At 39.4% G+C, this 14,363-nt stretch overlaps 1 long non-coding RNA gene across 14 annotated transcripts in view; it reads left to right on the top strand.

Annotated features, from left to right (window-relative positions):
- Window positions 1–14,363, top strand: part of LOC105871432 (uncharacterized) — a 175,555-nt gene that overhangs the window by 12,919 nt on the left and 148,273 nt on the right. For 13 of the 14 annotated variants that reach the window (XR_012915980.1, XR_012915982.1, XR_012915981.1 and 10 more), the window contains exons 3-5: window positions 5,419–5,555; window positions 10,226–10,367; window positions 12,914–13,008. This is a non-coding gene — a long non-coding RNA (uncharacterized LOC105871432). The remainder of the gene's footprint in view (window positions 1–5,418; window positions 5,556–10,225; window positions 10,368–12,913; window positions 13,009–14,363) is intronic. The other variant, XR_012915978.1, reaches the window with a different exon arrangement.

The raw sequence follows: 14,363 nt of genomic DNA, 5'->3' as shown, positions 1-14,363 counted from the left end.
ATAAGGTGTACCAAAGAATAAGATTTTTCAATAAGAAAAATTATAAAACAGAATGTGTTCTTATTAAAATATATATAACTTTGTCTAATTCAGAGATTATTTAAGTGTTGAATCAAAATAAATTTAGAAAAAAAAAAACAAATTCCACTTGTGAGTAAAAAAAAGATGTAAAGGGGCAATGAATATAGAAATATATTTTTGGTAAGAAAGGTTAAACAGAAAGAATAATGTAAAGAAAAGATCTTGCATGGAATTTTTGTCCTAAAATGATTGGTTATTTAGGAAAAGGGAATGTTAGGACAAAACCAAAAGTTTTAAGATATGTTTTGTAGATGGTGTATGATACATGCAGGTTGGGATAAAGTTTATAAAAGACAATTTATTAAAGAATTTTGGCTAAACAAAGATTTCTGTCAATATTAATTTACTCTTAATGAAATGACATGATGTACTCATTTTGATTCTATAACATGTTTGTTTCCTTTTTAATATAAAAAATAATGTACTACAAAATAATGTACTATAATTAATTTTGGTAATTGGCCTAAAAGAAACAAAGATTCTATGCTTTGTCAAATAATCCCTGTGGTCTCTTTATTAGTTTTTTTGTTTTGTTTTGTTTTTTAAGAATATATATTGTTTTTTTTTTTATTTCGGCATATTATGGGGGTACAGATTTTAAGGTTTCAATAAATGCCAATTTCCCCCCCTCCCCCCAAAAGTCTGAGTCTCCATCATGACCATCCCCTAGATGGTGCACATCTCACTCATTATGTATGTATATACCCGCCCCCCTCCCCCCTCCCACCTGCCCAGTACCCTATTACTGTAGTACCTATGTGTCCACTTAGGTGCTACTCAGTTAATACCAGTTTGCTGGAGAATATATCTGGTGCTTGTTTTTCCATTCTTGGGATACTTCACTTAGTAGTATGGGTTCCAGCTCTAACCAGGAAAATATAAGATGTGCTATATCACCATTGTTTCTTAGAGCTGAATAGTACTCCATGGTATACATATACCACATTTTATTAATCCATTCTTGGATTGATGGGCACTTGGGCTGTTTCCACAGCCTTGGAATTATGAATTGTGCTGCTATAAACATTCGAGTGCAGGTGTCTTTTTTGTAGAGTGTCATTGGATCATTTGGGTAGATGCCCAGCCATGGGATTGCTGGATCAAATGGTAGATTCACTTGTATCGCTTTAACGTATCTCCATATTGCTTTGCACAGAGGTTGAACTAGTTTGCAGTCCCACCAGCACTGTAGGAGTATAGAATTTTTTTATTTCCATCTTGATTTCTTCATTTATGAAGTAATCATTTAGTAGGAGGTTGTTTAATTTCCACGTTTTTGTGTAGAAATGTGAGTTTCTGTTAGGATTGACTTTTATTCCACTGTGATCTGAGAAGGTACATGGTATGATTTCTATTTTTTTAAATTTCTTGAGATTTACTTTGTGTCCTAGAATATGGTCAGTCTTAGAGAATGTCCCGTGAGCTAATGAGAAGAACGTATATTCAGTGGATTTTGGGTAGAATGTCCTGTAGATGTCAGTCAGACCCAGTTGTTCCAAGGTTTTGTTTAAGTCCATTGTTTCTTTATTAATTTTCTGTTTGGAGGATCTGTCTTGTGCCGTCAGTGGGGTATTGAAATCTCCAGTGATTATGGAGCTGCTATTAATCCATTTGCTTAGATCCAGTAAGGTTTGCTTTATGAAACTGGGTGCACCTAAGTTGGGTGCATATATATTTAAAATTGTTATCTCTTCTTGTTGAAGTGTGCCCTTCACCATTATATAATGACCCTCTTTGTCTTTCACTACTTTTGTTGGTTTAAAAACTAAATCGTCTGAAATTAGAACTGCCACGCCAGCCTTCTTTTGGCTTCCACTTGCCTAGAATACTGATCTCTACTCTTTTACTTTTAGTCTATATGCATCCTTGCAGGTTAGATGTGTTTCCTGAAGACAGCACATACTTGGCCTGTATTTTCTTATCCATTCAGCCAGCCTATGTCTCTTGAGTGGAGACTTTAAGCCATTCACATTTATTGAGAGAAATGATAGGTAAGATAGATTACTGTTCATTCTGTTGGGTTGGATGTTGTTGCTTTGATTTCTCTCTTGAGCCATTGTATTATCTGGCCTTTAATCTTTGGGTTTTGGTTGTTTTTATATTCGTGAGTTTTTATTACGGTGTTCCGTGTGTAACACTGTTTTGAGTACTTCTTGTGGGGCTGGTCTTGTCTTAGTGAATTCTCTGAGACTTTGCTTGTCTGAGAATGTCTTTATTTCTCCTTCATATATGAAGCTTAGTTTTGCAGGGAAAAAGATTCTAGGGTGGGCATTGTTTTGTTTCAGAAGAGTGAGAATGGGGCCCCAGTCTCTCCTTGCTTGTAAAGTCTCATTAGAGAAATCTGGTGTTATTCGAATTGGCTTTCCCTTGTATGTCACTTGCTTCTTTTGTCTTACAGCTCTTAGAAGGGCCTCTTTAGTTGATACTTTGGTCAGTCTGATGACTGCATGTCGTGACGTCTTCCTGTTTGTGTTGAATCTCCCAGGGGTCCTCTGAGCTTCTTGAACTTGTATATCGAGATTTTGAGCAAGGCCTGGGAAATTTTCCTCTATTATATCTTCAAACAGCTTGTCCAACCCTTGAGTGTTGTCTTCTTCCCCTTCTTGTAACCCTGTGACCCTCACATTAGGTTTCTTCACATAATCCCACATCTCTTGTAGGCTTTGCTCTTTTCTCTTGTTTCTCTGCTCTATCTCTGTGATGGTTTTATTTAGTTGGAGGGTGTTATCTTCAATCTCTGAGATTCTTTCTTCTGTTTGATCTACCCTGTTCCTGAGACTTTCCACTGTATTTTGTAGTTCCCTGAATTGATTCTTCATTTCCAGGAGTTCGGTTAAACTTTTCTTCATTGTGTCTATTTCTTTATTGAACTTTTGTTCTATATCCCGGAGGCTTTTTGTGGTTTCTTTGTGTTGGTTATTGAGTTGTTGTTGCAGCTGGGTGAGTGTTCTTATGATCCACATACGAAATTCCTCTTCTGTCAGTTTGGTTGCCTGATTTGGGTTGGTGTCCGTTTCTAGGGGGCTGGTGCTCCTCTTTGGGGGTGTGTTTTCCGTTTGGTTCTTCATATTTCCTGGGTTCCTTTGCAGATTTCTTCCCATGTTGATCCGTTGTTGTTTCTTTCCTTTAGGTTTTTGTTTGGGTATTCACACGCCTTGTTTAGTTTCTGAGCCGTTAGGTGGTGTCTGTGGGTGAGATTCGACCACTCCCTGTATAATGAGTCAGTGGGCGCTGTGAAAAGGCTGTGCAGGATGCCGTCCCTGTCAGTAGGTGGCGCTTGCTTGGAGGAACAGGCTATGCTGTTGATTTTGTGTCCTGTTATCAACTCTTGTTCTGGGTGGAGCTGGGTTGGGTAAGCCTGCCCTCAGGCGCCACCAATGCCCTTAGCAGGGGTCAAAGTTCTGTTCTCTGCTTCCAGGAATAGCTGTCAGGGTGGGGCTGGAATGGTCACCATCAGCCAGAAAGTATGCTTGTGGGGGTGGGGCTGTCTGAGACCCGCAGTCTGGAGGGGGCCTTGCTTCTTTCCACCCTGCCCAACTCCGCAGCTACTCCTGGGCCTCTGCCATCAGGCCAGACCACACTCCACCAGGCCTCCCCGGATTGTGATGCCTTGTGATGCCGGCAGGGAGGTTCTCTGCGGAGATGGGCCCATGGCCTCCCTTTTGGGGGAGGGTTGCCCTCTAGGATGCTGATCTTCCCCTGGAGGCACACACACCTCAGCAGGCTGTTCACAAATATCCCTTCTGTGCCCTGGGCAATGCTAGCCCTCGGTGCAGGGGATCTGGTCTGCAGGTCCGACCTCTGGGTCCCAGAGTTCAAAGTGTATCCCCACCAGGGAGAGGATTTCCAGTCCCAATTCACCCACAGGGAGCCCAAGCTGGGTCTATGTCTCTCAGGCTCTGAGTCGGCACCGTTCTCCTGGGAACACGGTGCCAGCAGCACCTCGAGGGCGGGCGGGTAGGGAGCTCACAGTCTGAGTTCCCCTTAGTCAGCTGTGGGTCCCAAAAGGGAAGGTCCTGTTCCCTGGAGGTGCCTCCGGCTGGTGGCTGTATTGTCTCTCTGGGCAGCCGCGGGTAGGGTCGGTGAGGGGAGAAGGAGGCAATATGGCGCCTGCGGTGGGGCTCGGGTCTGTGCACATGGAGGTGCCCCGAGGGATTTGGGAGTCTGGTGCCGTGTCCGCTACAGGCTCACTGCTAGCTGGCGGCGGCCGTCTCTGGGCTGGTGTCCACAGGTCTCTCCACCCGCTGGGGAGCCCACCAGCAGTCCCAAATGCAGGGGAAAGGAAAGGTGATTTATCCACCTACCCTTCCCGCTGGTCTCCGGGCTGCTCCGGTGGTCTCAGCTTCCAGTTCTCCTCCGCAGCCTCCTCCCGTGGAGTCTCCCTGGGTCTCAGGTACCCCTCCTTCTGGCCCTCTTCTGCTGTATGCTCGCTTTCTTGCTTCTTTTTTCTAATTTCTGCTAGAATCTGTCTTTTCTGCAGAGACACTCTGTCTGGCGGTGTTTCTCGTCCGCCATCTTGATCCTCCTCCCCTCTTTATTAGGTTTTGACTAACTAAAAAAGCTAAACTTTAAAAGAGTTAAGATTTATACCCATATAACTTTATCACCTTTAGATTTATTTGATAACTATCTCTCTCTTGGTTAAATATAATAGTTGTTCGTGAATTGTATATGAACAAATGTTTTAAGCCTTTGATATTTGACAGCCTTTCCAAAACTTAAATTCTAAATCCAGCCTTTTGATTTTAAACTGGCCTTTTATACATTAGGATCACTAAAAGTCTAAGACAGACATTAGATTTATTTGATGTGTCAAAACCATCCAGGAAACATTGTCAAATATAAAATGGTGTTTAACCTTCTTTGGGCTGTACTTGTATAAGTATGTTATTAATATATATCCTAGTATTATAAAATATTGACATGTCTTAGCATGTGTTATCAGTAATAATTATGGTTATTATGTAAATTGCTGTATGTCACAAAATAACCAAGTTGGTTTGTAACTATCTCTAACCATGGCTGGTCAAGTTTTATCATCTTTTAAATTATTTACTTCAATTCATCTCAAAAAGTGGTTCTTTTTGGCTAAGTCCAAAGTTGGCGTCTTCAAGTACAGATCATAGAAAGGACTGATAAATCCACTTAAATACTGGTTTCTGATAACTTTAGAGATTATATACCACTGGGCTAAAAGAAAACAAAGTTCCAAGACTTTAATTAAAAATTTGATATGACCATGAATATAGCTAACTCAAACCTCATGAGCTGGAGCTAAATTTTCATAAAAAGACTCTTTATTTAAAACATTACTAATTTTTTCCTTTTGTTTTCCAGAGTCCTGACAAATTTTAAGTAATTAGCAAGTTTACCTGATCTCTGGGACCTTAAAACTATGGAATCTGTCAAAGCCCTGTTCAAATATCCTGCCTCTAAGTCCAGGGAATATCACGGAAGAGGAGTCCTGCCAGATTGTAAGGGCCAATTCTGAGGGATGGAATTAGTTTAGACCCTCCAGACCAAGGAGAGTAGTATATGGAAGCCTAAAGAAATACTAAAATACTTTGTCTTTTAACACATGCTGCAGATATCCATCCCAATCATAAAAGTTTTTTTTCCTGCTTCTTATAGACTTAGAACTTACTGAGTTTTTGTCAGTTACAGATTTATACAAAAGAAAATATAATGAGTAATTTATCAGCCACCTTACTATAAATTACTAAATTCCCTTAGCATAAATGTTAATGATGCTTATATTTGCTATAAGACTACCACTAAGCCCAAGAATATAGTACCTCAATACTTGTAGGTAAATTAGTTTTGTAGCTCTGCTTTGATATTTTGCATTTTACTCTTATGTCATCTAAAAATTTTAGAGTACTAATGAGTGCCTGTCTACGTCCAGTCCTGTTTGCCTTATTTAATTGGCTGTAAGCCCCAGTTTGGCTCTTCAGTCCTCTTGGCCACAAGGGTCCCACCCAGGGACTAGATGGACCAGATGGACCCAGTCCTGGTAGCCACACCACCCTGGCAAGGGATGGGACAAAATAAAAGTTTGGCCATAGATTCTGCCTCTGACAGATCTTGGCCAAAGGGGGGAATTGTGAAACTAAAATTTTAAGCCTCACCCTACCACCAGCTGACTGAATGGACCCCCTCCTGGCAAAAGGAATATCCTAAAATTTAATTGTCTGCCAGGTGGAAGGAGGTCAGACATGCCTTATGCCCCCCTCCCTTGTTAGGGACTTCCTTTGTAACCCATTAAAGGCCTAAGGATATGTAAGACAAATCTGCAGGTCTTCAGTTTACACAACAAATCTATGTCCTGTGGCTTAACTCCTTATGTTAAAACATTCCAAGCCTTTAGACAAAGCTTCTTGTCTTTAACCAATTACTAGCCAAAGAATCTTTAAACCTACCTATATATAACCTGTAAGCCCCTCCTTCCAGATGTGTCACCTTTTGGGGCAAAACCAATGTATGCCTCCCACGTATTGATTGATGATTTTATCTGTAACTCCCATGTTCCTGAAATGTATAAAAACGAAACTGTAACACAGCCACATCCAGTCCACTTGCCCAAGGCCTCTTAGCAGTGGCTCCAGGTCATGGTCTTCACATTTGGCTCAGAATAAATCTCTTTAAAATTATTTGACAGAGTTTGGCTTTTTTCCCTTGACAATAACTTGGGAAAATGCTAGAAATGTAATGCTGAATGAACAAGAGCAAGCCTGGTAAGGTAAGGCCTTTAGGAAATTTAATTCTTAAATAAAAAATAGGCTTAATAAGAGTGGTGGATTTAGGCCTCAGTTAAGTTTTAGATGGAAACCAAAGGCAAAAGTTCAGCAGCCTGATCAAGATTCCTCAAGCTGGGAAAAATGTAAGGCTACCATATTTCCTGGCACTTCTATGTCTTGATGGCATTTATTCAGACAGGACAGGCAGGAGAAGAGGGCCTAGGGAGCAGTACTTGTTATCATAGATGGAGCACTACTGCCATCGTGCGGAAATAGTTTTCAAACACTGTATGCCATATTGCTTCATACCCCTGAGGACTTTCGGTTTGTAAGGGTCCTTCAGTGGAGAGTCTGAGTAGGCCCTGGACCCAAGGCGGGCCTCTGTGCCTTCTCTTGAGTTATTCCAGGAGCTCTGGGTACAGAATTAATGCTGGTGTAACAAAGGTGATGTCCAGGTATCAGAGATTATTATTGAACGGTGGAATGGAGTCCAGGCACAGGAAGTTGTTGGATGGGGCTTTGGTTGAGGGAACCTCCCAGAGCCCAGGGCAGGACTTGTGGCCCCTGTCTCCTGTCCATGTCCCTCAGAGGATGGTACAGGCCAGTTCACCTTGTTCTGCACCCATAGAACCTGGGCTTCTTGTGGGAGGAGCACCACACTGCACAAGACAGGTTATTTCGAGGTGATAGAACAGCACATGTGCTTGTTGGGGGATTTCATACACCACAAAAGGCTGGATCCCGTTGCCTTGAGGAAGGCAAACAAATGGAGAAGCATTGGCGGCTACCCTACTAAGCCAAGAAGAGCTATATCATGTGCAGGGGGAGCAGAGGCAGGCACAAAGGAGGCAAAAAATATGAGGAAGGCCAGAAGGGATTCTCTGGGCCACAAGGCATCAAAGACAGTGACTTGCATCTGCTTTCACCTGCCTAAGGCAAAAGCTCTATTCCCTTCTCAATTCTCTTGGTGAGGTTGGAGGAGGAGGGTGAGGGGTTCTTATCTCTCAGTTGTTGTCCCAGAGGATGCTGAGGTCCTTGAAGCCTAGCAGTGCTCCTCATATTTAACAATTGTTCTCCTCTGTCTCCACTGTATAAAAGTTCTAGGTGAAGATATCTAGTAAGCCTGATATGATTGCCATTGTGTTGGTGCCGAATATTCTCAAATCTGTGCTTCTTGTTCCCAACTTGGGGAAGTATGTCTAGGATTACTTGAGATTTACTGGAAAATTAAGAACAGTTCTGGTGCCCCTCTACTATATCCTCACTCTGTCAGCATTCTACCTCTTAGAGTAGTGGAAGTTGATTTAGTCTTGTGCTTAGATGTGAGCTTCCTGTGACAGAGAATGTTTTACAGTTGGTTTCTGTTGTATTGAAACCAGAGACAGGATGAGTGAAGGAATTAAATACCCAATTCACAAAAGAAGAATTCCAACTGTTTATTAAATAAATGAAAAAGAACTCAAATATACTAGTGTTTAAGCAGTAATTGTCAACAAACATTGTGCTTCTGTATACACTAGTTTATAAATACATGTACCAATATTTGCACATACTTATATCTGTTCATGCATACTGGTTATATATGTATTTATATATAAGGAATGTTATTCTAGTGCACTTCTGTAATATATGATCACCACCTGAATTCTGCTTACCCAGGTGGAGTTATAACTCTTGCCAGTAAGTGTCTAGTAAATATTACAACGTCCAAGGGGCTTCCGGTCCTTCGCTTCCGGTAATTGGCTCTTCAGGTGTCCTTGCTAGGTCTAGCTGTCCTTGAGGATGTTATTGGTTGAGATCAGCCAAGGAGAGGTTGGAGACACTGGAGAAAGCATGTGTCAATGGTCTCAAGTAACCTATGAAGGTGTATACGATGACCTCTGACCTCTTCAGGTGACTTCAGCTAAGCAGGTGACAGAGGGAAACCTTGTATCAGATGAGGTAAACTGCCTGTTGTGCGGTAATAATTTAACTTGACCATATGCTAGACTAGGGAAACCAGATGTACGAAGACAGTGTATCACATCTGGAGTTAGAAATTTGGGTGACAAAGAGGTAGCCGGAGCCTTAGAACTTCTCATGCTCTAGAATGTTGTATTCAGGCACATTTTGATTTTCATTAAGAGATTGCATCTGGCCATGGAGTTGATGGAAGCACAAAGCAGTAGCACCTTGCTAAGTCCCAGGAATTCAAGAATGCACCAGGACCATTCGCAATATACTGTAACTATTGCTAACCCTAAATACTGTCCAAACTATGACACTCATGTCAGATCAAAAGCTATTTCAAAATGAAAAGTTAAAAGGAAAACTACCCAGCCATAAATGTGACAAATGGCCTAGTCACCTCTCTGTATTATTAGAGAATCTCAAATTCACCAGTACTGAAGTGAATTGCAATTCAGTAAGTTCTTCCATAATGCCCCTCACTCATCATCATAAACTTGAGCAAGACACTTGAGAATGAAGCCATTGAGATCACTGTTTGTGTAATGATTTGTAGAATTGGACAGACTCCTACCAGGTGAGAAGTATTATTAATTGGTTCGCCTTTTCAAAGGTCAGTTGGTCACCATCAGTTAACATTTGACATACATACCCTTTGTCCAGAGACTGCCTTCCCAAAGTGATCACACAGCTACACTTCCACAGGAAAGTAGAGAGGTGGGGCTAAAGAGGATCATTGAAACTTCTTTTGCAAGGTTTAAGGTGGGAAGAAGAAAAGGGTCCATTTTCCAGATTCCTTTAATCTCTAGCAGGTAGTCTTTTTAAGCCTTTGGAAAGATTGAAATCCATTCTCCAAGTCTCTATTAGGGGAACTGTCCACAACTTTTATTTAGGGAATAAAATTCCCTAAGGTTAAAATTCCCTGAAGTTAAAAGGATATTTTAAAAAGCAACTGAAATTACAAGGATATTTTACATGTATTATGTAAGTAAAAATTCATACCAATAAATCCTGACTACCTGTCCACATATGCTCACACCTGCACAATTAAATAGTAATTATGAAAGAGCAGAATGCAAGAGATGGAACATCAGTGAATTATCTATTAAACTTCTAAAGATTTTCATTACTTTACTGCTCTGTATTTGCTCCATTTACTGATTCTTTTCCAGATATATGTTATTCTTATGATTTCATTAACAGTAGAAGAATGCTATGAAATTTAACCCTAAAAAACTATCATGTTCCCCATGTATAGTTAATCATATTGGGAAGTGCCAACTGTCCAATGTTGAGTCAAGAATTCAGGGAATCAAAGTCCATGTATAGTAAGACCAGGATGGATCTGAAGAAAAGAAATGGAAATGTTTATTTTGTGTGTGCGTTAGCATTGTGCTCAGGAATATTGGGAATATATTGATGAGATGTAGACTAAATCTATTTTTTTCTTTTCTTTTTAGACAGACTCTCATTCTGTTGCCCGGTCTAGAGTGCCATGGTGTCAGGCTTGCTCACAGCAACCTGAAACTGCTGGGCTCAAGCAGTCCTTTTGCTTCAGCCTCCTGAGTAGCTGTAACTACAGGCATGCACCACCATGTCTAGGTAATTTTTTTTTCTCTATATATTTAAATGTCCGGCTAATTTCTTCTATTTTTTAGTAGAGACGGGGTCTCACTTTTGCTCAAGTTGGTTTTGAACTCCTGACCTCCAGTGATTTTCCCGCCTAGGCCTCCAAGAGTGCTAGGATTACAGGCTTGAGCCACCTCACCCTTCCTAGGCTGAATCTATTTAGTAAATAGCATCACTTACTATGAACAGTTGTATATCACTTTCATAATATTTAAACCAATATATTCATTCAGCTGCTAATATTGGACTCCTGTAGAAAATGGAATTTGAGATAAAATGTTTCCTTTTGTTCTTGATATGTTGTGTATTCTTGATAGATTTTTCAAGAAGCTGATAATATATTTGTAATTTGAAAAACAACTAAGAACAAATAGGTGCAGAAGAAATTATTGGTGAAAACTTGATCTCTTGGCTATTTGAGACCTAATGTGTTTATATCTCTAATTGATCACAGAAAACAGGTGGATTCAAGACAACTGTGTTTTTCAAAAACCCTTGTCTGCTTGATTGAGTGTAACTTGTGACCTCAGTGTACCTCTTTATGTATGGCTAATGTGTCTGGTTATTTTGTAAACAGGTATGCTTTAATTCTAAGAAATGTAAAAATAGAGAGGGAGGCAACATTATAAATATTGCATATTCTAAGGAGTAGTTAATGATCTTTTCAAAGACCTCAAACTATAATGTGAGGAAAGCATGTCTGAATCCTTGAAGTACAAGGCAACTGGGACTTCATGTTAAAATTATATATGAATAGGGAAGATGTATGAATGTATGGCAAGGAATTTTACAATTTACTTCTTCTAGTTGCCATTGAGATATTAATTTTGTCTTTATAATTTTTAAGTCATGAAATTTAATAAATTTTATTAAATAAATATTTATTAAATTATTTTTTATTGATTTATTTAATTTACTTTATTTATTAAATAAAATTTAATATATTTTAAGAATTTAAATTCTTCAAATGTCAAAAGTTTGCCAATAGCAAATGTTACTTTTGTAATTCCTTCCAAGAAAACTCCTTTAATTTTTATTTAAAAAATTTTAAAACTTTAATTTTATTTATATATTTAATTTAGCTTATTTATTAAATAAAATTTAATAAATTTTTAGGATTCAAATTCTTAAAATGTGAAAAGGAAAGGTTGCCAACAGCAAGTGTTACTTTTGTAATTACTTGGAAGAGAAAATCCTTTCCAGAATACAGTATAAAGATATTTCCAGCTAAGGGAAAATATATTTTGATATTGGACCATGTAATTTACATAAGGTGGTACAGAACACTTTGTATAAATCTATACCCAGTATGAGTCAAAACGTAATTAAATTGAAATAAATATGCACATACATGTGTATACTATGTGTAGCATATTATATATACTACATGTAAAATATATAACAAATGGGCAATAGAAAGCATTTTTCATGATTAGGAAAAATGAATACTTAACAATTTTATATAATATTATCAAATTACCCCAAAATCAGGCATGGCAGTTTCTATGCAAACTATAATGTACAAACATTCAATTTTAATATATATAATTTTATATATTAAATTTAATATAAATTTATTGTTGTATATGGATATAAATATAACATTTTTTGTGTATTGAAAGGAGTGGAGGAACGTAATCTAATAGGTCATAATAGGTTTTATGACAGTGCTTTACTGTTTTACAGTGCATTGTTATTCCAAATCCTTAGGAAACATTCTGTCTTAGTTACTATTGAGAAAATGGTTTTAAGGCTTATTTCTTTTTTTTTTTTTTTTTTTTTTGAGACAGAGTCTCGCTTTGTTGCCCAGGCTAGAGTGAGTGCCATGGCGTCAGCCTAGCTCACAGCAACCTCAAACTCCTGGGCTCAAGCAATCCTCCTGCCTCAGCCTCCCGAGTAGCTGGGACTACAGGCACGCGCCACCATGCCCGGCTAATTTTATATATATATATTTGTTGGCCAATTAATTTCTTTCTATTTTTATAGTAGAGACAGGGTCTCGCTCAGGCTGGTTTTGAACTCCTGACCTTGAGCAATCCGCCTGCCTCGGCCTCCCAGAGTGCTAGGATTACAAGCGTGAGCCACCACGCCCGGCCTAAGGCTTATTTCTTAAGATATAAATGATAATGCACATCCAGTTCTGAACCACTCCCCCACACAAATATCCCATAGTCATAGGAAGCAATCGAAGGTCATTTAATGACATGAGCAAATTCTTGTCTTTCAATGGTAAATGAAATAACAAGACATAACTCTTGAGTATTCCTCTGATAGGAATTATATATCCTGCCATGTAGGGCACTGTATGGCATGTACAGTAATTAGAACTCTCTGGGTGCTTCTCTTGAGACTCTAGCCATGGCTTCCATAATTCAACATTTACCGCTGAGGTCTTTATCCAGAAAATGTGGAATTTATTGGGAGCCTGAGAGATGGATGAGCCTGGCAAGGAAATGTGTATTGAAATTTAGGGATGTCCTGCTAGCTTTGAGTTTTCAGCATTTTCTTTTTCTGTTTAGGCCTGCGTTCTGGAGACTTGCACCTCAGAAATAGACAACTTGATAACCTGGGTAAATGCTGGAAGTTTAACATTGAATGAAGAAGAACAAAACTGGTAAGGCAAGGCCTTTTGGAAATTTAATTCTCAAATAAAGAATACGCCTGATAAGAGTGGTGGATTTAGGCCTAAATTAAGTTTTAGATGGAAACCAAAGGCAAAAGTGCAGCAGCCTGATGAAGTTTCCTGAAGCTGGGCAAAATGGAAGGCTACCATATTTCCTGGTTCTTCTATGTCTTGATGGCGTTTTTTCAGACAGGATGGGCGGGAGAGGAGGGCCAAGGAGCAGAACTTGTTATAATTCATGGAGCACTACTGCCATCGTGCGGAAATAGTTTTCAAACACTGTATGCTATATTACCTCATACCCCTAAGGACTTTCGGTTTATAAGGGTCCTTCAGTGGAGAGGCTGAGTAGGCTCTGGCCTGGAACTGGGCCTCTCTGGCTTCTCTTCAGATATTCCAGGAGCTCTCGGTACAGGATTAATGCTGGTATGACAAAGGCGATGTCCACATATCAGCGATTGTTATTGAGGGGCAGAAAGGATTCCAGGTACATGACGTTCTTGGGTGGGACTTTGGTTGAGGAAACCTCCCATAGCCTAGGGAAGGACATGTGGCCCCTCATCTCCTATCTGTCCCTCAGAGGAATGTACAGGCCAGTTTACCTTGTTTTGGTGTCATAGAACCTGGGCTTCTTGTGGTAGCAGCGTCACTGTATGCACAGAAAAGCATATTTTAGTTTGATCATGTCCCATTTATTTATTATTTTTATTGCTGCTGTGATTGCCTTTGGGGTATTCTTCATAAATTCTTTGCCTAGGCGGATGTCTAGGAGAGTATTTCCAAGATATTCCTCTAGAATTCTAATAGTTTCATACCTAAGGTTTAAGTCTGTTATCCTGCGTGAGTTGATTTTTGTGAGAAAGGTGTGGGTCCTGCTTTAGCCTTCTATAAGTGGCTATCCAGTTTTCCCAGCACCATTTATTGAACAGGGATTCTTTTACCCAGTGTATGTTTTTGTCTGCTTTGTCAAAGATTACATGGCTATATGAGGGTGGTTTTATATCAGGATTCTCAGATCTGTTCCACTGGTCAATATTCCTATTTTTGTTACTATACCAGATTGATTTAATTACTACAGCTTTGTAGTATAGGTTGATATCTGGCATATTAATACTTCCCATTTTGTTTTTGTTGCCTAGAATTGCTTTTGATATGCGGGGTCTTCTTTGGTTCCAAATGAAGTATAAAATTATCTTTTCTATATTTCTGAAGAATGATTACGGGATTTTAATAGATATTGCATTGAATCTGTAGATTAGTTTGTGTAGTATACACAAAAAAGCTTCTGCACAGCAAAAGAAATATTCATGAAAATAGACAACCTACACAATGGGAGAAAATTTTTG

The sequence above is a fragment of the Microcebus murinus genome, chromosome X, assembly GCF_040939455.1.
Source record: "Microcebus murinus isolate Inina chromosome X, M.murinus_Inina_mat1.0, whole genome shotgun sequence".
In the NCBI taxonomy this organism is placed as follows: domain Eukaryota; kingdom Metazoa; phylum Chordata; class Mammalia; order Primates; family Cheirogaleidae; genus Microcebus; species Microcebus murinus.
This window is presented reverse-complemented; position numbering and strand designations above follow the sequence as displayed.